The sequence below is a fragment of the Orycteropus afer genome, unplaced genomic scaffold (assembly GCF_000298275.1).
Source record: "Orycteropus afer afer isolate SDZICR_OR568_19922 unplaced genomic scaffold, OryAfe1.0 scaffold00249, whole genome shotgun sequence".
Lineage (NCBI taxonomy): Eukaryota > Metazoa > Chordata > Mammalia > Tubulidentata > Orycteropodidae > Orycteropus > Orycteropus afer.
The window spans coordinates 1,408,571-1,410,644 of record NW_006921836.1 but is presented as its reverse complement, the minus strand read 5'-3'; the positions used below and the strand labels follow the sequence as shown (position 1 = coordinate 1,410,644).

The following is a 2,074-nucleotide window of genomic DNA, read 5'->3' as shown; positions in this document are numbered from 1 at the left end:
TCCCTGTGACAGAGCAGTGCTTGGTATTTTACAGCCCAGAAACCATAAGCATGCTGTGAGACAAAATTTAGTCTAAAGAAACCTAGAGCCAGGTAACTTTTATGGCAATTATCTTCTCTGGCATGCAAAATTTCAGGACACCTCAGCCTGGTTTAGACACTCTGTCCTCTTAACTCCCACTGCTAGCCCTTATGTCATTTCAGTGGGGCTAGGCTGTACACGCAAGGGGCCACTAGTTACAACAGTGTGAAAAAAGAACCCACCTCTAATATTAAATCAGGTATTACATGCCACACAGGGTCAAAAGAGTAAGGGAAGACAGAATGTACTTTGTCTCCTGACAGAAGATTCTTCCACAGAGAGACCTCCCCAAGCAAATGGGAGCACCTCCTCCTTCCAGGACAGCTGGAGATCACCTTCAAGAGCTCCATGTCAGCAGCCTGGGAGCCGATGAAGTCAGATTTCAGGGGTTTAAGACAATAGGCTGCGAGGAAATGGTGGCAGCACACAAGTGCAAAGATGTCTCTCGTGCCTCCAGGCTCAAATTGCTGCATCAAACCCAGTTTTTCAGGCTACCATTGTGGGATTCCCATAAGCTGGCTCCAATTTTCCCAACTAAATTTCTCTAAGTACTCCTAACAGAATCCTTCTGCAAGTCACACTGGTCTCTCTACCAAGTCAGACAAGCTGTTGCCTCCACAATCGTGCTTTGCCATCCAACATTTCCTACCCCTCCTTTAAGATACTGCTGAATTCCCTGGTCATTTTTGCTCCACGCAGATCTTGCCTTTCTCTATCATCATGTGCACTTTGCAGTGTATTCCAGCCTAACTATTCAGTCTACTTGCTGGCATCACACAAGAAGATAATACACAGAAACTAGTTCTTCTTGTCCACTCAAACAATATCAGGTACCTCTGAGAACACCATGCTTACTGCTACAGCCCTGAAGACAGTGAGACTGCAAGAGGAAGACAGAGAGTGATTGCGAGCATGAAACAACAAAAGCAAACAAACAATATTTACCAAATTCCTTTTATTTTCCTCCTTGAGGTTTGCCCTGTTTACCACCAAAGGCAGCTGCAGAGGTATTTACCACCATATGCAACGGTGCATTTGAAGCATTTTGAAGGAACTTTACCTGCCATTATATAGTACCAAGTATTTATAACAGCCGTGGTTTCTTTTTGATATTGTTAATTATAAAGAGTGCAATTCCCAGATGATTCATTAATGGAACCATAAAAGTGTTAGCTGGAGGCAAGTCACTAATTCATGAGACAGACAGTTCAGAAAGCCAACTCAATATGAGTGGACATAATCCTTACAATAAAAATAGTCCCTAAATTGCAGGGAGAATGGAGACCTATTTCACAGTTAATAAAAGGAAAACAATCTCCTTTAGAAATTTACACTGCTTCCAGTTATCATGGGAAACAGTTGAACACTATTAATAAATCATAGTCCTCTGACTTAGGAGACACACACTCAAAGACATGGTTGTTATTCCAAGTTAAATTCTCTGATGTTCTGAAGACAGCTTATGAATCTGATACGCTCTGGCGAAAGAATATTTAACAACATGGAAGTGCAAGCGAGAGGAAGGAGGCTGGTCCACATCTCTGGAATCAATTAAATGTAGCTGGAGCTATAACTTAAAAAAGGGCCTCCCATAAGCGAGCCCAAGATATGAATCTCAACTGCAATGAGCAGGTCTCACCATTTTATAACTCAACCACATATGGTCAAATCACACAATTGCTCCTCGATGCCGACCTCGATATCATTTTACAAAAATTCCAAAAGCACATTTGAAAGTATTTTGTGTTCTCCCAATTCACACCCTAAGGGACACATATATTTGAGTGAACCCCCAAACACTCGGATGAGACATAGCATGACATCTATCAAAAGTCTCAGGAATTTCGCGGGTGAACCAAGGCTGGACAATCTGGACGTTATGAAAACATAACTTCTCTGTTTACTTGGGTCGCCGGCACCAGGCGCTGAGATCCGCCAAGGCAAAGGCCAGGTTTCAGGCACATCTGCAGCAGGCGATCGGTGCTTGGCTAAA

At 43.0% G+C, this 2,074-nt stretch overlaps 1 protein-coding gene across 1 annotated transcript in view; it reads right to left on the bottom strand.

The window, feature by feature from the left end:
• Window positions 1-2,074, bottom strand: part of COIL (coilin) — a 16,305-nt gene that overhangs the window by 13,733 nt on the left and 498 nt on the right. The window lies entirely within an intron of this gene.